The sequence below is a fragment of the Pongo abelii genome, chromosome 9, assembly GCF_028885655.2.
Source record: "Pongo abelii isolate AG06213 chromosome 9, NHGRI_mPonAbe1-v2.0_pri, whole genome shotgun sequence".
Taxonomy (NCBI): domain Eukaryota; kingdom Metazoa; phylum Chordata; class Mammalia; order Primates; family Hominidae; genus Pongo; species Pongo abelii.
In genome coordinates, this window is record NC_071994.2 from 132,128,560 (window position 1) to 132,153,177 (window position 24,618).

The following is a 24,618-nucleotide window of genomic DNA, read 5'->3' on the forward strand; positions in this document are numbered from 1 at the left end:
CTCCCCATTTAAATCAAGTTTCCTCTCCTTGCAATATTTGACAGTATGCTTTCCTTTCATTTGTGCTATGAACAGTAATTTTAACTGATACATTTACTTTTGTGCTGTCTCCTCCACTGCCATGTCCCCAGTCCCTGCCTGCCCCAGCACAGGCAGAGAACAGAGGCTCAACAGGTATCTGTCAAGGAAATAAACAGATATAGGAAGGTGTAAATGACTCAAAGTGCTTGATTTTTGAAAGTGGCTGTGGAGAGGGCAATGCCAGCCTAACACCACTCTCTGATGCTGGTGGTGGGACTCAGTACTTGCAGAATGTGAAAGGGCAAATGATTAAGTCCCACAGCCTTTGCCTAAGAGGATCTGCATAACCAAATGCTTACCTAGCTTTCTTGTAGCCTGGGGTGTCCAATAGTTGCTTACTGAAAATCAAGCCACTCACCTCTGTCAGAAGAGGTTCAGGAGATGATTTTCAAACCTTCATGTATAAGTAGACCTTGGGGTGACCAGCAAGAGCTGCTTGGTTTGGGATTCCACCTGTGGGGCTCAGAACTTGTCACACTGTCTCTGTCAGGGCCCAGGGTGGGGATGAAGGCACAGTAGAGAAGAAACCTGGTAAAATCCAACACACATGGCTACTGTCTGGAGACAGAGGACAGGCCCACACAGAAGCCAGGGTGAAACTTCAGTCAGTTTGGACCAGGAACACACAGGACCCTCCACATCAGCAAAGGTAGAAAGGTCAGCTCGGGCTCCGGTGGACTCAACTTTAACCCAAGTTCTCAAACCTCTACCACACACTCAGGCCACACCTCCCTAACTAGTCCATTCTCGTTTCTAGTGAATTTAGGATTGAAAATTAAATTAACACAATGATCCACAGTCTTTCCTATTCTCATGGTCTTTTTATTCTTATTACTATTAAAAAGAACACTGCTGCATTGAAAATACCATTGTACACATGTAGATATATAATTCCGTATTGAAATCACTGTATACTCTCAAAAGATGTATGTAGACAGAAATTGTGTATGATGAATCATATTACATATGCATTAGGATATTAGATATTTATACGAACCCTATAGTGGATTATTTTATAAAGTGAAGAATAATTTTTGCAAATCAAATAATCATTCTTCCACTTGTTTATCCTGTATGTGTGTTGAGGAGGAGATGGTTGTTCTAAAAACCGGATACTTCTGTAATGAAACTGTTCTTAAGTCTCATATTCAGCCGCCCACCTCAAATGGCACCAGAGTTTAATGAAGGAATTTCAGTGTTTATTAAAAAGTTGTAGCTATTATGTGTGCAGAGATCCTGTTATTAGTCTGACCCTTCTGGTTCTCTGTGGTTTGGTTTGGTATTAAATCAACTCAGTCTTTCCAGACCAGAAAGGAATGGATTCCATGTGGACGAGAGGCCTGAACATGCTTTACCGAGTGTCTGCAACAAGAAAGTGCACTTTGTTTTAAAGAAAATATATAGGATGCCCAACCTTGACAATTTATAAAATGGAAAAAATTCAACTAATGTCTTGAGTATGGACACTCGGGGACTAGTATTCATTATGTTGCATGAGGCAAAGAAGGCTGGTGTAGGCCAGCTTCCACAGACATGCAAGATCTAAGGCACAGAGCACCAGGTGCTTGGGTTTGGAGTGGGATCTGGATGCCTTCTAGGCCCACACCTTAGTATGTTTGAAGTTTCTCTGTCCCAGTCCCAACAAGTGGCCTATGGGGTAAGATTTAAGAAGTAGGTTTCTAGTGTTTGAATCTGAAATCAGTCACTTACTAGCTCTAACATTGGGTACTCAGTGTGTCAATTTCCTCATCTGAAAAATGGGGGCTTTTATATCTATCTTACAGATGGATGGAAAGAGCTTAGACCACACTTGGACATAGAACATGATCAAGCTATTAATACGTTGAGTCATACTACGTGCAACTCCAGTTTCTCCTTCAAGCTCCCGCCATGCATTGAATGAAAGGAGGCAATCTTGTCCCTATCTGTGAGGCCTTTAATCCTGGGCTGCTCTTGCTACTGTGCAGGCTGCAATAGCATCTTGCTTCTCAGAAAGGAGGTGAGAAGAGCCAGGCTCTAGGGTAGTGGATTAGTGGAAGAGCCAGCATTTCTGTTGACTCCGTTGCTATGCCCCACGGGTATCATTGACCCTCAAAGGGTCAATGATTACCAGTTTCGGCTTGGGTTCTGCCAAGCCATCAGAGTTACATTAATGGGGCGGCACGTCATCACCCACCCTCCCATGTCCAAGTGCTTTCTGGGAAAGCCCTGGAGCCAGAGGGAGCAGAGCCAGCAGCTTCGGTGACCCTTTGTTCCATGCCATAGAGCTGCCCTTGAGCAAATGCTGGAGTCTTCTCACTGGGGCTCTTCTTGCTGGCATTTAGCATGCCCCCATCCTCATTACCAGGCAGAGCCCACCCAGGAGCCCTCTCAGAACAGGACACTGCCCGGGAGACTTCCCAGCTGCGTCCTCCAGCAAATGTCTTGAACTGCTGTTGACCAATCCTCGTGTCTGCCTCTGAAACAAGGAGGACAAGCGGGAAGGGGGACATCCCCCTAGACCTTAGAGCCATGCCAAGGCAGGCAAGCTCAGGGCCCTCACTGAGACCCACCTCCCAGGAGAGGCCGGTGGTGCCTACAAAAGGCCTGCTGACGCACTTTCTCTCATTCCTTTCCTTGTTTCTTTTCACTCAGTGGTGTGTATAATGACCTGGAAAAGGTAAAATTAAATTCCACTTTATTTCCACTTATTTGCCGTTCTATCAAAAGAAGCGTTTCAGTCTCAAAGACGTTCCTTAACCTCTCTGAGCTGCAATTTTCCATACTATATTGATGATTCTAGTGCCTTTGTTGTTATGGGGATTCAGTGAGAAATACACATATCCACATAAAAATGAGTATGTGAATAGCAGCATTATTCATAATAGCCAAACAGTGGAAGCTTTTGAAACAGTTCATGTCCATCAGCTGATGAATCAATAAATAAAATGTGACATATCCATACAGTGGAATATTATTCAGCTCTAAAAAGGAATAAAGTACTGGTAGATGCTACAACATGGATGGACCTGGAAAACATTTGGCCAGTGAAAGAGGCCAGAGATCGTATGATTCCATGTAGATGAGATGTTAGAATAGGCAAATCTACAGAGAAAGAGAGTTAGACTGATGGCTGCCAGGGGCTGGGGAAGAGGCAGATGGGGAGTTACCGCTAATGGGCACCAGGTTCTTTTAGGGGTGATGAAAATGTTCTGATATTGATTGTAATGATGGCTGTGCAACTCTGTGAATACACTGAAAACCACCTCTTACACACTTCAGATGAGTGGGTTTTATTTTATGAGAATTATATTGCAATAAAGCTGGGATAGAAAAAACACACATGTAAAGTGCCTGTCACACAGTACAGTCTTGACCCACTTCCCCTCGACTCTCACCCCACTTCCCCATGCCTTTAGGCCCTTGTTGGAACCTCAGCTGAACTCGGCACCTGCCTTCTCTAGCAAGTGGCTACTGTGATCCTGAAGGCATCACCATCAAAATGATTTTCTTTGCCACAAGAGCTTGGAGTACAGAAAGTATTATTCTGCTCACCCTCACTGCTAAACAGAACCCCTGCTAGTGTGGGAGATGTCTCTTCTCCCAGGGTCTACAGGAGAAGCTCTTCCCTGCTGCTGCCCAGGTGTGTTTGGGTGAAGCAGTCCAGGCTGGGCCGTGGGCCCTCATACCCACCCACCCACCCATCCACCTGCACCTGGGCTCCACGGGTCTGAGAACGGTGTTTGGTTATGATCCTGGGTTAGCAGCTCCAGGGTGAAGTCCCTCACATCTCCCAGTGCCAGAGGGCAGGTCTGTGGGATGGGAGGAAGTTCACAGCGTCCCTCCTACTGCACCAGCCAAGCAAGAGCTCCGTCTCTCGGCTCTCCTGGGAGCTCGATTTCTTTTCTCCCTCTTTCTCCTTCTTTCAGCACATCTTTTGTTTGAATGTTTTTGAGCATTTTGTTCCTTGCCCATAGCCCTTGTGTTACTGGAGTCAGCAGTGCAGATGTTTCCATTCCTATTTGAGCCAGCCCCTCCAGAGACTCAGCATGACCTCACAGACAAGCCAGAGCCCCACGGGCCCATTCAAAACCCCTTCTTGCCCCACATTTCCCCTGTGCCACTACTTCCCTCTGCTCCCCACCCCACACCACACACACCAAGGAGAGAGAAGGATGGAACGTGACTGGGATGGGGAACTTGCTGTTTTCTTGGGTGACAACAGGGCACAGAGTTGTGTGGAGTCCACATTCAAGGACTCACGGGAGAATGAGAGAAACCTCCCACTGTGCGTGTCCAGAGGCTGGGCCCTTTCTCAAAGGCAGGGCTGGATGTTCCTTGCGTACTTCCTGCATAAGAGCCACTATCAAGAGCTACAAAGAATGTCCCCAACCACCACCTCCCAACATCCTAATCTGGATTAGCACAAATCGTAATGATCTGTTTGATGACACATCTGCAGGACCAAACCTATATCTTCTTAAATATCATAGATGCATGATGGGTTTGGGGAAAGAAACTGAAGCCCCTGGTGTGCTATGAGTACTAATCCTATGAAAAGAAACGAGGTGGTCTAGCTGGAGCACACGTGCAGGCTCCCCACTGAGTCTGTGGCCTTGAAACACATGTCTGGAGTCAGGCTTGAATTCCAGCTCTGCAGCTTACTGGTGCATGACCCAGCAGCTCACCTGGGGATTTTATAGCGCTAATTTCTCAATGTAATCGATTAAGCCTGGAAAACAAACAAAAAATAGTTGCTAAGAAACGTAAGGGACAATAAAAACCCTGGAGCTCATTGTGAGCTGTTTATGGTTTTTCTTTCTTTTTCTTTTCTTTTTTGTTGTTTTGGACATGCTGTCTTCCTGATTGGCTTTTCTTACCCTCCCACATTTCCAATAATTATACCCATTTTCAGTGATGGGTTTATTCTTTTTCCCCAACATCATTTGAGTCCTGACCTTTCCCTGCTTGCCAACGTCCCCTGAGCTTCACTGGAGCAGATGGAGAAAAGAGGATAGAAGGAAGCCCTCCAGGAATTGTGATGAGATTGACAACTGGGCTTAGTACTAACCAAAATGCTGGCTCCCTGGCACCCAGAGGGTGTGAGGTCCAAGCTGTGATCAGCATTAAGATTGAAGACATTATTGCAAAGAGCCAGAAAATGAGGTTGGCAAAGCAAAGATGGGGCTCCACAGGTGCCTTGAAAGTAGTGAAGGGATAGGCTATAAGGCAGTGTAGAGCTGGGCTTAAATGCCACCTCTTCCACTTGTTATCAGAGTGAGTTATTCTGCTTCTCTAAACCTGAACGTTCTCCTCCATGAACATGGAAATAAGGAAATCTGTTTCCCAATGCTGAGATAGGATTAAGTGTGGGAAGGCCCAGTAGAGGATCTGGTATGGGGAAAGCCACAATAAATGCCAGGTTCCTTCCTTGTTTAGCAGGGCTGAGGGGCTCTGATGAAGAGATCAGGACTGGGACAGCTAAAGGCTGAGTTGGCGCTTGGGGAAATCAGTTTTAACTCCCAGGTCTGGATTTGGGCAGGCAGCTCTCACCTGCCAGACCCAAAGACGGTACCACTGTGCCTATGTGAGCTGCAGAGGAAATGCAGGAAAGATGCATAGTCCTGCTCGGGGCTCTTGCCAGGTCTTGGGAAGTCTTCTTTCTCCCTCCCCTCATCCCCTCCTGGAGCCTCTTAAAGAAGGCTCTCCCACCAGAACTTCCGGGCAGGAAAAGACAGCAGGCTCTGAGCTGCTTTCAGGGGGCCTGTCAGAAGCATCTTTGTGTACATGAGGCCCAGAGGGAGAAGACTGTTTATCCGGCTGCTAGGGACAAATTAATGAAGTGGTGAAAGGCTGTGGATCAGAGAGAAAAAGATTGCCCATGAAACGATGAGATTAGGTTAGACAAGAAGGATGCAATTGTGCCAGACCAACTGAATTTCCTCTGAGGTTAGCATGACCAGCCTTCCAGACCAGGAGACAGCCAGGGCACAGGGCTTGGTGATGGACGCCTGGCGTGATCCTTTCTCTGAAAGCTCTTGGCCGGGGTTGCAGGTACCATGGCCACCAGGCTGGGGTGAGAGGTGCATGTGCACCCTCAGAGTGCGGGGCAGAGAGAGGACCACAGAAGAGGGAGAAGGGGAGGGGCAGCTCCACATGTGACGTACGCTGGGACAGCACATCTGGGCATAGGCATCTTCGACTGAAATTCCTACTCTAAAAAAATGTCCTAGCACCATCTTCTTCTCCTTCTTAGCACTGAATACAACTGATTTTATATTGATTTTGTTCAATTCAGATCATCCTCAGCTCTGCCAATGGCACACCCACCCCTGAGTCAAGCGAAACCTTGATTCACCCTTAATTCTTTTCTTCCTCTCACCCTCACATGCAATCCATCAGCAAATCTTGTCTGCTCTTTCTACAGAATATAGTCAGGACCTGTTGTCCTCTTCTCTTCATGTCCTCTGCTGCCAGGCCACCATAATTCCTCGGTTGGGCTACAAACCTCACCTGCTCCTTGACCTGTCCACCATCTCTTTCTCCTCCTTACACTAGAGTCCACACCATCAGAGTGAGGAAGGAGTCCTGAAAATCAGATCATGCCGCTGCCTTGCTGAGACCTCTCTCAGCTTCCCCTTGTTTTGATGACCTCAAGGCCCCGTATAGCCAGGACTCTGCCACACTCCACAGCCCAAAGTCATCCCCTCTGTCACCTAGCTCACTATGTTCCCACCCCCTCTGCTCTGCAAGCGTGCGGCGCAGCTCCTGCCCTGGGCTTCGGCACCTACTGCTTCCTCCTTCAGGGCTGCTCTGCTCTAGGTCTTCCCATGTCTGGCTGCTCCATGTCACTAGGGACCTAGCTCCATCACCTCCTTCTTCGAGAGCCTTTTAGCATCCAATCTAAGGTAGCACCCACTGCTCCAGTGGGAACTCCATCCTGTCTTGGCTTCTTTCCATCTCTTATCAAGAGTGGCTGTCAGGTTGGTTTTTTATTTCCCTGCTGGTGATGCGTTCACTTATTGTCGATCTCCCCTCTACAGAACGCACCCTCCAGGACAGCAGCCCGTCTTGCCTTCCTCTGAATACCCAGCATGTGGACCCACAGTAGAGACTCTAGAAATCTTTCCTGACCAAGGTCAGTGCCCTCCCCTGGGCTGGGAGTGCCACAAGTGCAGGGACCTATCAGCTGCATCCCTATGTTATACCCAACACTGCTCACTGGGCCTCAGGGCTCTCTCCAAATAGAGAAGGCCAGGGGAGAGAGAAGCTATTTTTTTCTCTAAGTTGTAGCTGAGCTAGTTTTTCACTTGCTCACTGAACTAATGACCAAGCAAACCTCCAGGGATGGTGTGGACACTGCATATGGTGGATTCATAAGTGCCAATGCTGACAGGCGGCAGGGACTAGTGCCTGTGCATTGGCTCAGGATGCACCTGGGAGCATTGTCCCCCGCTTGTCTTTTTAAGTTAAGCTTAGATTTTCTACAGTGAGTAATAGCACATAGATCTCATGTATTTTGAACTCAATATTGTGCCTGAAAACATACATAAAAATGTGTTTCTGGGTATTCATTTACATTTTTAAAAACTATCTAATTTTCGCATTTATTGGCTTAATAAATGGTTTAAAAGTTTTAAAAAGTGCAAGAGCAGCTAAACCCTGTGCAAGAGCTTGGAGAAACTGAAGAAAATGTAGATAAAATAGAGTGGGCAAAGGGAATTCGAGAAGCTCCACGATGGTGAGAGATGGGGAGGGATGGGGGGGGATGGGGAGGGATGGTGAGGGAAGACGAGGGATGGGGAGGGATGGCGAGGGATGGGGAGAGATGAGAAGAGATGCAGAGGCAAAGAACACTGGCAAGTAAGAGCAGCTAAGAATGAAGAGACAAGGAAATGCATGCTACAGACCAAGCAGAAGTGCCCAGAGAAAAACATCCACTCCTTAAGGAGGTTCGCAACACAGCCGTGAACCCTACCATGAAAAACAGGCAAGAACAGTTAAATGTCAACTCTGCACCACCATATTTGATTGACGATTAACAACTGTTCAAATGGCACATGCCTCCGTGGCAACAGCTAGGGTTTGTTGAAGGAGTGAATGGAGGAATGAATGAAAAATGGGAAGGGCACATACTTTTCAGAGTTATTTGAAGGTGAAGGAAGACAAGATGTATAAAAGAGGCTAGCCAATAATAAATGTTCCACAATGTTTTCTTGAAACTAGTTCAGTCGGGTTAATTTTCCTTCTCATCCATGGACCAGAAATCACTGACATTAACAGATCTTACTGTGTCCCAGGCAGTCTCCAGGGGTAAACTCAGTAGTTTACTGAGTGTCTATGTCACTCTATGACGTAGAGAGCATTATTACTCCCAGTGTCTAGAGGAGGAGACCAAATACCAGAGAGGCTAAGTGATTGATCCAAGTTCACAGAGCTAGAAGATTAGAATTTAGTCTACTATAGGACTCAGTGGGTAGCTATATGTCTACGTTGGGTTTAATTATTGGAAGAAACTCATTAAAACTCATCCTTTCCCATATGACTTTCTTTGGCACAGACCTGAAAGGTGGTAGTGTATTTGCTACCAGACCCCCATCCCACCAGGCAGGTCACCCCTCTTATGTGATTGAAGGCACATAAGGGGTTGATTTCACTCTACAGGATTGGGGTTAAATGGTTAGTCCCTTCTAGGCATGGAATTACCACAGGGGAAAAGGAACAGACACTTGTTGAATCTCTGTCATGTACCAGCAACAGTGGCAGGGGCTTGTCAGAAATTATTTCATTCAATCTCACAGCGACCCCATGAAGTAGGTCTAATTTTCTCTATTTGACAAGGAAGGGAACTGAGGTTTAGAGAATTTAAAAAACTCACATGAGGCAGAACTGGGGTAGGAACGCAGCTCTTTTTGAGACAGGGTCTTGCTCTGTTGCCCAGGCTGGAGTTCAGTGGCACAATCATAGCTCACTGCAGCCTCTACCTCCCCAGCTCACGGGATCCTCCCACCTCAGCCTCCTGAGTAGGTGGGACCACAGGCAAGTGCCCCACTGCGGGCTAGTGTATTGATTGTAGAGATGAGGTCTCACTAGGTTATCCAGGCTGGCCTTGAACTCCTGGCCTCAAGCAATTCTCCTGTCTCAGCCTCCCAAAGTGCTGGGATTACAGGCCCGAGCCACTGCTCCCCGCCAGAACCCAGGTCTTAACCTGATGTCTCCACCCCAAGTTCCCTAAAGATCTGGCCCAGAAGATGAGTGAATTCTGATGTCTAAGGCAGGAGGGAAAAGGAAGGAAGGTCTGGGGGAAAGGCTGGCCCTCCCTCCTCACCTCCCTTCCCTGCGTGCCCTCTCCTGGCTCGCCCTCCCTTCTGCGTCTGTCAGGGCATCTGTAGTGGGAGCTGCCTGTGCTGGGCACTGGGGTACGGCCTTCACAAGACCCAGGGAAGTGGGGGAGCTGGGCAGGAAATTAAAAGGAGCCAAATAAACAGAGTAATTATAGATTGTGATAAGGACTTAGGAAGAAACAGTAACTAGAAGTGACCTTGAAAAGTACCCGTAAGTAGGCACTGGTGCTGCAGACGGCGCGGGCAGCAACGCGCAGGGGAGAGAGGAGGCGCGGCAAGGCCCACAACTCGCCTCCGCCGGGCCTCCCGCTTACCAGCAGCAGCAGCGCCCCCTGGCGCCTGCCAAGGGCACTGCGCAGAGAGCTCGGCATTGATTTCAGAAGGGCGCCCGAAAGGACACCGGCCTGGCCCCAGGCGGGGCAAGAGCCAGGCCTCGGATTTCTCATCTGTCAGATGACAAGGATGCTATCTACTTCCCAGGGCCATCGTACAGATTAAATGATGCAGTGCTTGGGAGAATCCGTATGGATGAGCGACGCTATAGAAACATGACTTGGATTTATGGCAAGAGGGACTTCAGTGAGACATGAAGAACTGTTGACTAGAGAGGCCGGCAGGACACTGTGGCAGGTTTCCAGTGAAGAATTCCATACTGACAATGTAAAAGAGAGGCAATGACCGTCTGACATAAGTGCGTGACACTGCATAGGTTTCACTGTGTGAAATGCATACATGAGTTCTTGTAGAAATGAATTGATTTTTTTAAGAAGTGACTTAAGGGAAGGCAGACGTGACTTAGGGAACTCAGGTAGTCTCTGTGCCGTCACTAAGTCAGGGATTCCAGAAGATTCTCTCTGAAGAACAGTCACCAACTGGATTATTGAAAATTAGCCCACTGCCACCTCACAGGTGGGCCTTGTAACCCACATCGGCTGGACCAAGGGGTCTGGAGACGCAATAGCCTGGAAACAGAGTGACCCCAAGGGGCAGGTGGGATGCAAGCACAGAGGAAACAAGAAAATGCTGAAGGAAGCTGCTCAGAAAAGTGGAGGCCAGGTGGCTCCGAAACCCAGGTGTGACCACAGAGGAAAGTGCCCTGAAGGCCAGAGACCCAGCTCCAATCACCAGCTATGTGACACAGGCACGCCCAGCCCCTTTCCTGATTTTCAGAATTTCCCTGTCTGGGAGATGAAGATCATGTCGCCGGGGCCCGCCTGTAATACTTCAAAAAACATAAAAACACTCTATGCACCATGTAGAGGATTATTTTTGTGAACTCCAGGGCAGGGAGCGTCAACAGCTCAGAGGCAGCACTGGCATCTGCCTCAAGTGTCCTGCCTTCTCTCCATCCCCAGGCACACGCAGGGCCCACGAATGCCCAGCATCTGCTCTCCAGTCACTGGTGAAATATGGGTGGCATTCACTGTGTCTGCATTTGGAAATTAGCCCACCTGTGGTCTGGCTGTTGGCGTCCCTGGGGCTCCCTAACCCACACAGCTAAGCAGGCAAAGACAGAAACTCTGGTGCCGCCAGCTTCCGCACGCGGCGCTTTCCTGCGGTGGGGTGCTGACTGAGCAACTGAAGCAGGGCTGCAGCATTCACTGGCAGCTGAGACCCAGGATTGGGGGCCCTAGTGGGGCTGGGATCAACGGGGATGGTACCGTGGAGGGGCATGAGCTGGGACATTTAGAACAGAAAGAGAAACATGCCGAGTGAGGAGGCAAGATGTGAGCAGCAGGGCTAGCGGGTATCCCTGGGACCTCAGACAGAAAGGAAGCTGCAAGGGAGCTTGTACCCAGTGATCACAGGCTCATTTATGGGATAGACCCAGGCAACCTGAAGGAAGGCAGAATCAGAGCGATAGCCAGAGGTGACTGTCATCAGAAACATACCTCTGCTCCCGAGAGCCACTGCAGAGCGGGATAACTGGGGCTCCCCTCCCTGGTGCAAGCTCAGGAGTGAGGGCCTTGTGATAAGATTTCCAAAAACACCAGCCTCATGCCCTGCCTGTCGGTAAGCGACCACCGGAACCTCTCCCAGAAAGATAGATGCAGGCTCCGTGTCTGTAGAAGTTTGTGTCCATTTCCCGCTGAAATGGACTCCTGCCTCTCCACACCCCCCAAAACCCAAGCTTCTTCCTGACCTCCAACCCACATCCTAACGGGTGAGGTTGAAGTCTAATTTCCTCTGGCCTTCAGTGAGGATGAGAAAACCAGCCCCTTCATAGATGAGAAAGCAGTTTCAGCCCCCAGCTCTCGGCCGTGCTTCTCCAGGGGCTGCCTATTCCCAGCTTCAGGTCCCAGTGGCTGTGATCCGCCGCGTGGGAAGGAATTTGCCTGCTGTGCGCTGGGTGCCTGGGTCGCCCGCTCACCTTGCTGCAGTGCCATCCTCCTGCTCTCTCCCCACCCCTTTCCCCACTGCCACAAGACACTTAAGGGGCAACTTTGTAGAAATCCAAATCTGTAAACTCCACAGGCTGGGAAACACCCAGCCAAAGGAGCAGGTGTATCAGTAAGAAGGGGAAGAAACTCCGAGTGCGGCACGGGGTTTTCTCCACTCTCTGGCAGCCTCTGTCCCCAGCAGACCTCACCCTGCCTCTTTAGTGGTGACCATTGCCCAGGCTGGGTGTGAATTCTCATGCACAATGGATTCATGCAGGACTAGGAGTGAAGAGACCCATGCTGGAAAGGACTCTCAGACCTGGTCCTGGGGAGCGCTCTGGGGGACTCCTGGCTCCCCTTTTCCACTCCCTCTGAGGGGATGGAGTATTGGGAGAGGAAACAGCCCTCTCTCCTACCGCCCCCTCCATCCCCCGCGGGGCTGCCCTAGAAGCAGACTGGGTCGGGGAGCCTGGTTGGTAGGTTAGAACGTGCTCATGCTCTGCCAGTTCGCTGATGTGTCATGCAGCCACTCTTGTACCTGCCATCCCTACTCATCCTCTCACGGGAACCGGAGCTTCTGCAGCATAGGGACTGTGTCATCACACTTCACTGAGGCCAGCACAGCGGGGGCTTCCCAGAGGTCTTCTAAGGTGACCTTAGCCCATGCTTGTGGTTTATCTCTGAACCCAATTCAAGCTCCCCATACTCTGTGCATAATTCATCAGCGGTCTAAAACTTCCCTTAACAGCACCCAAATACCCTGATCCCCAAAACGGTCACATGCACTTTCCAGCATGAGACCGGGATTACCCTTATCTCTCTGAACATCTCATCACTGGACTCGGACTCCAAGGGGCCACACACTTCACAGAGTCTTCTCCTGTGAAAAGACCCACAACAGTTATTCACAGTTGCTGAGTTCTGCTGAGCTCCTCAAGGACAAATGGTAGATCTGGATAAAGCCAGAAAGCTCCTGAGAATTTAATCAAGGGCAATGAACCATGAGACTTCCCCTACGGGTAGTCACCTGAGAGAGCTTGGGCTGTTTTAACTCTGCAAAGACGGTATTAACCTGTTGCTTTCAACTGTGTTGGGTTGCATATTTAAATCTGCTCCCTGGGGATATGGTGACACACTGGTAGACCCCAATAAATACAATTCCTGAATCCCAGCCAAGAAACACTGGTGTGTGTGCAACTGGAGGAGAGGGAGGGGCAGGGACATTGGGAAATTCTAAATAAATGGAAAAATCTGGCTTGTATTTCTCAGATTATTCAAAAAGAATCTTCTCTTAGAAGCATCGGTGAGTCACATGCATCTAACCAGAATGCAAAGTTTACAAAGCATGGTAATGGCAGAACACAGCACAGGGCAGATACACACATGCAGAGACGGATTCTTGTTGCATACTGGGGAACCGATTTTGAAAAATAACAACAGGCTTCTTCTGAGAGAGGAAATTATTTATCCAAAACAGTGCTGGGAAAATTCAGATTTACATTTTTCCTAGGGCCTTTGAGTTGCGTATTCCTGCAATGAGTGAGCTGGATTTGATGAGGCTTTACAATGATTGTTCAAAATTAGTGTTTCAATGCTCTGGTTTTAAATGGAATGATTTTGGGTTGGGTTTTATATTTGACAGCTAAGGACCTTAATAACAGTTTTTGAGAAGCAACTCCTTAGGGCAGAACATCTTTGGATCCTCAATAGTTTTGAAGTGACCTGTTCTCTGCACTATTTTTGGTTTCTTTCTGCTATTTTTCTAAAAAGAATCCAGGAGTTTCATGTGTAAGGGCATCATTCTTTTTTCTGTTTGCTCACAGATTCGGACAAGGCAATGGCAAGAAAAGCTGACACTCTGCACATCCTTCACAATCTTCTGCAAGGATGGCTTAGAATCATCCTGCCTGGAGGAAGGAACAACCTTTGACCTTAAGGTAACTTAAGGTTTGACCTTAAGGTTTATTGTTGACTTTTCTTTTTCTTTTTTCTTTTTCTCTCTCTTTTTTTTTTTTTTTTTTTTTTTTGAGACAAAGTCTCACTCTATCACCCAGGCTGGAGGAGTGCAGTGGCACGATCTCAGCTCACTGCAACCTCCGCCTCCTGGGTTCAAGCGATTCTCATGCCTCAGCCCCCTGAGTAGCTGGGACTACAGGTGTGTGCCACCATGCCTGGCTAATTTTCAAATTTTTAGTAGAGATGAGGTTTTTCCATGTTGGCCAGGCTGGTCTTGAACTCTTGACCTCAGATGAGCCTCAGCCGCCCAAAGCGCTGGGATTACAGGTGTAAGCCACTGCACCAGGCCTATTGTTGACTTTTCTAGGGGTCTATCTTTTATATGTCTCTACACTAATTTTTTTCTTCAGCATTTTTTTGAAGTTGTTTGTTTTTGTTCTGTTTTCTTTTTCCAATTTCTGCACACCCTGCTTGTTCATGATGATTTCTGAACCACATAATCAAGCCAGCCACTTTTTGCTATTTCACAGCAGTACTAATACTATTCCTGAACCATATATATTTCAGGAGACAGAGCAGATTGGGAAGGCCTAGGCCCTTTTCTGTATACTTTTGGCTTGAGCCTAGGTCATCACAGTCTTGAATATGGGAGGGTGAGTGGAAGGAAAAGGGTCTGTGCCATTCAAAGTGTGCTCTTTTTGTGGACTTTGGGAGTCTCTGGCTCCTGTTTCAGAGCTCCACTTCATCCTCGCCTGTCCCCATCACTCTCTGCAGCTGATCAGCCACCAGACTTTGTGTCTTCTGCCTCTTGGTAATCTCCTCCCTGATTACCCAGCCGTGGTCTTACCCTACTCTAGTCCACCTTGCACTTTGCAGGTAGAGCAACCCTTCCACAATGTAAATAAGATCTCACCCCGGTTCTCACCACCTTCCGGGCACTGCGCAAGTTCTTCAGCATCACATACTAGGTCCTTCATCGTGGCACCCTGCAGCTTCCCTCACCCCTCCCCTGGCCACCCACCCTCAGCCACACCAGCCTGGTATTCCCTGTGTAAGCCATGCTCTCTCTCATGCTTGCATATTTTTGTAAATGCCATTTCCTTGTTCTAGAATGTTCTTCCCCCTGCCTCCAGTAGGCCCCTTCCTTCCCACCCAGCTTGTTTAGGATCATGCTTCCATGAGGTATTCTGTAGGAAAAGTATGATGTACTTTCCTGTGCAGGCAGCGATGATACTATGAGCTATATTTCTGTGTCACAGTCCCCACTCATCAGGTATGTCTCCCACTAGCATGTGAGAGCCTGTTTCCAAGCACATATCCCCTAGCCCAAGTACCTGCCCTCCAGAGCAAAGCATTTCCCAAGCCATTCAGTGGTTTCCCAGGACCTAGCATCCAAAACACAATGAGTTCTCATTACAAGCTTGTTGAAAGGCAAAGGAAGAAAAAAACCTGTATGTATAATAATAATAGTCATGAGAAAGACAAGACTGAAGAGAAGAAAGACAATAGTCATCACTGGCATCTTAAATTGTGGAGCCAAGGGGAGGAACATTTGGGTCACCCTCAGGATCAAACTGCCAAGCCAGAAGCAATTCCACTGAGAGGGCACCAGGAAGCCTTCAATGCATGGAAACCCTGGAGCAAGTAAAAGGCAAAGCATGTGAGTCACAGCTGAATCCCTGGACAATCACTGAGCTGTGACAAGGTGCAGGGTAGACTTGTAACCTAGCACAGAAAAACACATTACTGAGGAAAGGAAAGGAACGTGAATGGGGAATTTTGAGTCTTAGCTCTTCACAGAAAAGCATGCTTGGCAATTACAAACTTCTTATATTAAAAAAAATCAGGCAAACCAAAAGTCATTAAAGCATTAAAGATTAAGACCCACTCGCAAGGAATTCACATACTCTGCTTCTTTGCAAGGGCAGTCTAGCACCTACACTGACTTGGTGCACCTCCTTACACAGAAGAAATCCACCTTCATGACTTGAGTATAAAAAAATGCTTTTCTGATGGCCCATACATTCCCAGATATCTCTACCCCATCATGCTCTTAAAAGCTGAAGCTGACTTAGTGAGAATCCATTTACACTAAACAGTGTAGAGTAAGACAACACAAGCCAAGCCCATGACTGAAGGGAGCCCACAAAGACTGGGCAGCTCCTCCAATGTAACCAAAGATTCAACCAAAGATTCTAACTGCCCTCCAGTCCCAGGGCTACAGAATGGCCCAGGGAAGGCAGCGTGCAGCTCGCAGCTAATAATCCAGGTACAACCAGCAGACCAAAAGCATCCAGTGAGGGGCTCTGCCAAGTCCCTGTCCATAATAGATCCTTAGCACAATCACTATGTTTTGCTCCATTTTGTAAGCCCAGCTAAAAGGAGAAAAATTCAATCATTTTTCCTAAAGGTTGCTGGTTGCAAAAGACCAACTCCTTTTAAGTTGTCTACGCACCAAATCTATAAGATACAGATATTGGGAGAAGGGGCTCCATACCTGTTCAGAGCAGAGATAAACAGTTGGCATTGACTGGTATAGAGCAATTGTCACAACAGTCATTAGGGAGCTGAACAAACGTTGAGAAATCCAAATGTATTAATTCAGAATGGTGCAAAATTCCTATAAAGTCCTACATCAGAAAATGGAAGAAAGACATCTGGGTGAAGGTACTCAAAATGTCTTGCTAACTCTTGCCTTTTCCTGATACATGTTTTCCATAATAGACCCCACTAGCACCTTGATCCTCTACCTTAAAGATGGAAATGGCTTGGCAGAGGTTGTGTTACTAGGCAGAGGTTGTGTTACTATTGTGTGCTACAATAGAAAGGATGCCACCAGAGATGAAAACCCTACACACATCTCTGCCACCAAAAGAAGACTTTGGAATCAGGCATGATGCAACCAAAGATTCTTACTGCCCTCCAGCCCCAGGGCTGCGGAGTGGCCCAGGGAAGGCAAGATGTAGCACACAGCTAATAATCCACATGCAACCAGCACATCAAAAGCATCCAGTGTGTGAGTTAAAACCGTGCTTCTATCTATCCCCCCAGTGGACAGACAAGTCTGCCTAGATTTGAGGTGGGGAAAAGAGGTCTAAATTTTCACAAGAATTAACTTCTTTTTCCTACAAAGAGACAATGAGGTGTTTCTCCTCTTACCTCATGGATTGCTGGAGTAAATGTAGAAACAAAAACTCATTTTCTTGGTCTCCAAGAAAGCAACCAGATTCTCGATGTGAGCAAGTCCTTGCACCTTTGATGCAAGAGTGTGGATGTGCTGGGTGAGGGTACCCGAGGCCCTGTTGATTTTATGAGTCTGTGGGCCAGCTCAGACCGGCTGCCAACTCATCTGTATGCAACAGCTCTCAAAGAACATAGTTTACTTTATAACCGGATCCAACAAGAGTAGGCGTGGCAGTTAAGTGGGTGAGATACCAAAGGTGTTGAGCTACCAAGGCTAACTAAGAAGGATTTGTTTATGGAACCCTGGCTTGGAACCAGAAGGCTGGTATGCTCATGTCGATGGTGTCTAAGTCAAAGGCATGAAGTTGAACACGTGCGCACATGAGGCTGAATGTTACAGGGCAGGGAAGTAGGAGTCCCCAAGGAGCCCCTCACAAGTGTCTCCTGTTCTGTGAATCACTCAGTGGCCCTAGAACAGCAGTCCCCAACCTTTTTGGCACCAGGGACCAGTTTCATGGGAGACATTTTTTCCGTGGACCAGGGAGGTGGTGGGGGAGGATGGTTTCAAGATGATTCAAACACATGACATTTATTGTGAACTTTATTTCTACTGTGTTTATTTATAATAATTACTTTATTTCTATTATATTCTATTATATTCCTTATTTCATTATATTATATTCTAATATATAATGAAATAATATTCTATTCTATTATATAATATTCTATTCTATTCTATATTATTATAGAATGAAATAATGTATATAGGATGAAATAATGAAATATTCTATTCTATTATGGAAGGAAATAATATTCTATTCTATTCTATTCTATGAAATAATATTCTATTATACTCCTTATTTCATTATGTATTATATTTTAATATATAATATAATATAATATAATATAATATATTCTAATATATTATATAATATTTCAAATATATATTATATTACAAATATAATATATTATATTACATTATATTACATTATATTATATTATATTAGAATATATTCTAATATATTATATTATACTAGAATATATTCTAATATATTGTAATATATTAGTATATATTACAATATATTATAATATATTAGGATATATTACAATATATTATATGATATTAGAATATATTACAATATACTATATTATATTATAATATATTAGAATATATTATATATTATATTAGAATATATTAGAATATATTATATTATTATATATTATATTAGAATATATTAGAATATATTATATTATATTATATTAGAATATATTAGAATATATTATATTATAATATATTAGAATATATTAGAATATATTATATTATAATATATTAGAATATATTAGAATATATTATATTAGAATATATTAGAATATATTAGAATATATTATATATTATATTATAATATATTAGAATATATTATAATATAATATAATATAATATTAGAATATATTATAATATAATATAATATAATATTAGAATATATTATATATTATAATATAATATAATATTAGAATATATTATATATTATATTATAATATAATATAATATTAGAATATATTCTTATATTATATTAGAATATAATATAATATTTGAATATATTATATAATATATTCTAATATATACTATATTATATTCTAATATAGTATATATTATATATTAGATTCTAATATATATTAGAATCTAATATATTAGATTCTAATATATAATATATATTGTATATATATTTTATATATAATTATATATATTATATATAATATATAATATATTATATATTTTATATATATTATAATATATATTATATATTATATATAATTATATATAATATATAATATATAATATATTATATATTTTATATATATTATAATATATATTATATATAATATATATATATTTATATATATAATATATATTATATATAATATATAATTATATATTATATATTATATATACATAATATATAATTATATATATTATATAATATATATCATAATATAATTATATATATTATAATATATATCATATAATATATATGATATATATTATCATATAATATATATGATATATTATATTCTAACATATAATGAAATAATTATACAACAGCACCATAATGTAGAATCAGTGGGAGCCCTGAGCTTGTTTTCTTGCAACTAGACAGTCCCTTCTGGGGGTGATGGGAGACAGTGACAGATCATCAGGCATTAGATTCTCACCAGGAGCGCACAACCTAGATCCCTCGAGTACGCAGTTCACAAAAGGGTTCAAGATCCTGTGAGAATGTAATGCCATTGCTGATGTGACAGGAAGCAGAGCTGAGGCAGTAATGTGAGCAATGGGGAGCGGTCATAAATACAGATGAAGTTTTGCCTACCTACCACTCACCCCCTGCTGTGCACCCTGGTTCCTCGCAGGCCACAGACCAGGCGTGGGGACTCCTTCCCTAGAAGGTCAGGCTGACCTGACTTTCTCTTGGCCATTCACCAGCCACCCTGGTCCCGGGGCAATGCAGAGCTTTACATCACAGACTTTGCACTTCACTGGTGGGGTTGAGACCCTGCTCTACCAACTGCAAGTTACCTAGCTTCTCACCTCAGAAGTCTACAGTGGGAAGCTCAAGAGATAGTGTATGTAATACACTTGTCGTTGAATGAACAGGGTTGAAATCCAACCTACTCCGAGTGTCAGCCTTCTGTCTTCCTCCTCAGCCCACCCCCTAGGGCCATCTCCCACTAGGAGACTGAGGGAGAGGGGGTCTTACCCCACACCCCTCCTGAGTTGCTCTCTTCCCACTGTTCCTCACACTTCACAGCTGGTAATCACTCGAAGCATTGATTGGGTTTGCATGAAGCAAGAGTGGGTGACTGTGGGCTGCCACATGCCCCTTCACTGCCTGTCCCCTCCTCCACTCAACACCACACAAGATAGTAGGAGGGATCAACCTCAGCTCAAGAGTCAAAGAGATGAGAAGCATCAGAGCAGCAGTATAGCTTGGAGACCATACACCATGTTGCTGACACCAGTCCCTGGGGCGGGACAGCTGAGTCTCCATGATGCTCAGAGAGGGGATAAAATGGAAACAGACACAAAATTTCATGGAAAAGGCACTTTTGCTTTCAAACATTTGTAAGCATGACCAGTCATTACAGACAAGGAAAAAGAACATAGTAGGTTGCTATGGTCTGAATGTGTCTCACAAAATTTATATATTGAAACATAATCCCCATGAGATAGTTTTAAGAGGCAGGGCCTTTAGGAGGTGATTAAGTCATCAGGGTGGAGCCCTTCCAGATGGGGTTAGGGCCCTTATCAAACGGCTTGAGGGAGGCGGTTCATTCTCTTCTGCTGTGAGGACACAGTGTTTGTCCTCTTTCTGCCTGTCTGCCTTCCACCATGTGATGCAGTTGTCAAGGCCTCAGCAGACACCAAACCTGCCTGTGCCTTGGTCTTGGACTTCCAGCCTCCATAACTCTCTGTGGTTTATCAATTATCCAGCCTCAGATATTTTGTTACAGCAGCCCAGACAGAACAAGACACAGGTGTAAGTGAAGCCACTTGCGGAAGGGTTCCCATGTGAAGTGAGATGGGAGGAGATCCACACTAGGGAGCTACAACACGGCGAGGGAAAGAGCAACAGGTGGGGAGTCCACGCTCCTGCTAAATCTGGCTTTCCCCCTTCACACGTAGCCTCCTGTGGGCACGCCTGTCCCTGCTGCTGCTTGCCGTCCTTGGGTTCACCCCCTCTGTCCACAGGCTCTCCCTTCTGCATCCCTCACTGTGTGGCCCTCTACCTACCTTTGCAGGCCTCCCAATCCCCCCAGTGGGATATTCCCAAGCCCCAGGTTCACCCAACCCTACCTCTGAGCAGGCCTGGGTGCGGAGGCCAGGAGAACACGCCCTGCAGCCCACGAAACACAGGGAGAGGAAGTGTCCAAGGCCAAAGGGGCTGCACTCTGAAGGGACTGAGCACAGGAGGACATGAAGGGAGGCTGTCCCCGGGAGAGGTGGGCTCCTCTGAGGGTGCCTTTGGCTGGAGCACTCTCGCATGGCCATGGAATCTTCCTTAGACTCCATGGCAGTCTAGGATGAATCCTCCCAACCTGCTCTCCCTCCTCCCCTCAGGGTCTGCCCTGAGTCCTGGTCTGAAAACTCCTCAGACAGGCTCCCTCTGACTTTCCTCACCTGAGCATCTCCCTCAACAAAATCTTGGCATTTTTAATCCCCTCTTGGCATCTGCTTCTCAGAGGCCCTGGACTGGTGCATGAGGCTCTTCAGATGGGATGTGAATTGTCAGAGAGCTTGGCAGGAGGCCCTTTGGAGTCCCACAGAACAACTCAGGAAAGGGGGCTTCCCTGACCCAATGTCCAGTGTGGAGGCCCTAGCGGGTAGGCATTCTGAGCTTCCCCACCTGTGTGGGCTGAAGGCATGTCTTTGACTCTTGTGATCCAGCAGACAGCTGTGGAAATACAAACACACACAGAGAAACATGTGCCTCCTCCAGGTAAGCATTCATCCTCACAGAATAAACCCCAAACAGGGAGAAGTGTTTTTTAACTACCTCATTCATTTGCAAGGCAGGTACCTTTTGCACAATGGAGCCAGAATGTCTCATTATTATGCACACCAGGGAGTTATCTTACCTTCATCCCCCACTCCTTGCCCTCAATCTTCAAAACTGGGCCCTTTTGGACCTGCTGGGAATGAGAAAGAGGCCTGTTGCTAAGCAACAGGGAGGCCAGGGGATGCATTCTCCCTGTTCCACAAATCCTAGTCTTAAAGCGCAAATGATAGCGTTTGCCCTGATGGAATCCTACACCTTCCAGTACCCCAGCGGGATGCACTCTCAGTCCTTCCTCCTAACCACTGTCTTCACGGAGAAATTCTGCTCCTGCTCTGGCACCTGGCAACTGCTTCACTACCTCTGTAGCCACGAGACAGCCTGAGTCCTCCACAGTGGGACAGTGTGTGACAATGAGGAGACAGCCCAGCTCCTCTTTCCCTGATTCAGTCCGGCCCCTCTGTGCTGTGTAGCCTCACCGGGTTCCCAACACTGATGAGGTTATGTGCCCAGCATTTACTCCTCAGACTGGACCTGGAGCCTCCCGCCTCTGGACCTGAGTGAAGACCAGAGTCAACAGATGGTTTTCTTTCTCTTTCTCTTAAAGAAGTTTGGAACATTTGAAATATATTATCCTATTCATGACAAATATTCCAACAGGAGTCATTCAGATAAACAAAAAGCCTTTCCAGGTGCTTGTCTGATTTAGAGGAAGGCAGCACATTCCCATTCACACAACAGAGGGGCCAGGTGCCTCTGAAAGAAGAGCTGATGTGTGGGGCTGAAAACAGGATCACTGGTTGAAAATGCCTATAGGAAACAGACTCCCCAGGCTAGGGTTTGAGGTTGACTCTGGAGAAACCCAGGAAGGGTGTGGATTTGGGTTCTGCATTACTTAGGGTGGGGGGCGAGGCATGTCCTGGAGAGAGGGGATTGTGTGAAAATCTGCATACAGGATGACTGACCCATGAGCCCCTTCCTCTACTCAGCACCCAGGTGCCTCATCCCAGCCGCATAGGAGGACTCTTTAGGGAAATCCAATGGGCTGAGAGGAAAGACCTCCTAGTACTGATGCCTGAGTGTTCCTCCACCTGGCAGGACCAAATGCAGCCCTCTCCCTCACAGTTTCCGATGAGCTGACTAGTGGCACTTTCTTAAATGACGGGCAGCCAAGGGTCATCAGACATTTGAGGAAAGGCTTTAACATGAAAAAGAAAGGTCAAGGCAAACACAGAAAGGAAACCTGGAGTAAGTAGAGGCCTAGCAGGGGGCAAAACACATGTCTAAAACCCTCACCTTCCTTCAGAGAGAAAAGACGATATTATAGATGTCAAACAAGAAGCTAGAAAAAGAGACTCCAAGAACAAGAAAGAGCACCTGGAAATTTAAATATTAGAGCAGATAAAATGATCTGAAAACAAAGCTAAGAAAATCTCCCAATAGTTTTTGTGAAGGAACAATAATAGGAGAGACAAGATAAGGAAAGGATAGAATCCATGCAGGAGAGTCAGCAATCACAGGATGATAGGAGGTGGCAGCCACAAGCAGGTACCTGGCCAACTTGCAGCTGCAGCTGCTGAGGCCCTCCACAGCCTCTGCTCCAAGCACACACTCTGTGGGCTGCTCCTAGTCACTGAGTGAGGCAGAGCACCAAGGCAGGCCAGTTCTTGGAAGAGGTAGGCTCTCTGATGGGGCTTCAGCTCCGTGATAGCTGTCCCCTACGAGGTGCACCCTCCAACCCTCCCTCCCTCTCTCCTTTGCAGGGGTCAGACTTGCTGCCCCAGCCCCCAGCCTCCCTTAGATTCCTCCCCACACTCTGTCACCACCATCTCCCTTAACAAAATCCTCTCATGTTTCAACCTGTCCTGGCATCTCCTTCCTGGAGGACCCAGACTAGTACTACAAGTTCCAGAAAGAAAGAACTGAAAAAATAGAGGGGAGAAATTATGGAAGAATGATATATATATATTTTTTTAGTTTCTCAGAATGAAAGGCCACAAGATTCCAAATTGAAAGAGCCCACTAAGAACCCCAGACAAAAAATGTAAACCACATCAAGGCAATCTCATGAAACCTCAAAACATTGGAGATAGAGCAAGAGAAATATATTGCACATCAATGATTATGAACAATTGTTCACCAAAAGGGCACTTGAATCCCCAAAGCCAGACAGGATGCTATGAAACACAGTGGAGCATTTTCAAATTGAAATGTTGAGGGAAAATAATTCTATACCTAGCCTAACCCTCAATTAAATGTGCAGGTGGAATAAAGACCATTTCAGGTATACAAGGTTCAAATTACCTCTTCCAGACCATTTCCTAGGAGATGTCTAGAAGATGCATCCACCAAAGAAAGGGAAGAGAACCCCAGATAATGGGACACAGGAAATCCCAAACACAGGGGCTCCCGCACGGGCAAAGAAGCAAAGGGGCTTGCCTGGGTGATGGTGAAGGGCCACTCTGCAGGACATCTGCCCAGCTGGCCCTGAGAATAGCCAGCATGGAGGGGTGGCCACCTCTCAGGAAAATGGGACAGACTGAGTTGCCCATATGTGTTAAGAGGGTGTTTATGGTTCTGAAGGGGATTTTCAGGATGAATCAGTGATAGACATATAGAGAACTATGTAAATAAGAAAAGAAGAACATTGTTAACTCCACTAAATGCAAGCAATTATAAAGGAGAGAAAATGTACTTATAATACCCTAACTTGGTTGAGCTGTGAACAATATTAGAGTTATCAGAATGCAACATTGAGTATTGATCTAATAAAATTTCTGATCTAGCTACATGGGAGTGTAGAGAGGAATATAGAGGGGATAATGTGAACAAGAGCCTTTTTAAACTTTATATGTAGATTACTTTAACAAAAATAAATTTTAAAGGCACAGTCCCTTTTTATCTTTGAATAATTTACAGTGAAATGGGGCAAAACGAAGCAAACACCCTGATGGTGGATCTCTATGCCATGCACTGACCATGGGTCTCCATGCCATTCAGAAGGAGCATCTGATTTGCCCTGAACCACAGTCACTCACCTGAACCACAGCTCATGGAGCCCTGGGAGAGGTAGCCATCCCCCCACACCCCAACACACCCCAAGTAAGAATGGCGCAGTAACTAACGCTGAGTGACTCGGGG

At 45.7% G+C, this 24,618-nt stretch overlaps 1 protein-coding gene across 1 annotated transcript in view; it reads right to left on the reverse strand.

The window, feature by feature from the left end:
* KCNJ1 (potassium inwardly rectifying channel subfamily J member 1) overlaps positions 1-17,024 on the reverse strand; it is a 30,971-nt gene extending 13,947 nt beyond the window's left edge. The window contains 1 exon segment of the mRNA NM_001132706.1: positions 16,901-17,024. The gene's annotated coding sequence lies outside the window, so the exon portion shown is untranslated.
* Positions 17,025-24,618: the final 7,594 nt, after the last annotated feature.